We start from the raw sequence: 207 nt of genomic DNA on the forward strand, positions 1-207 counted from the left end.
ACTCGTCTTGTTGCGTCAAAACAGCGTTTTTCGAGATGTCCTTTGGTGCGGCATTGAAATCAGACTCGTATTCTATAACGTAGTCAACTAAGCGCATGAAAGCTTCCATGTTTTGTTGATCGTAGTGATCAAGAAGAATTGAAAATAATGACTTTCGAAAAGAAAAGAGAAATTCTCAAGACTGAGCCGACTATGGCCTAAACAGTA

This window comes from Bactrocera latifrons, unplaced genomic scaffold, assembly GCF_001853355.1.
Source record: "Bactrocera latifrons isolate USDA-ARS-PBARC rearing strain unplaced genomic scaffold, ASM185335v1 scaffold_956, whole genome shotgun sequence".
NCBI classification, from domain to species: domain Eukaryota; kingdom Metazoa; phylum Arthropoda; class Insecta; order Diptera; family Tephritidae; genus Bactrocera; species Bactrocera latifrons.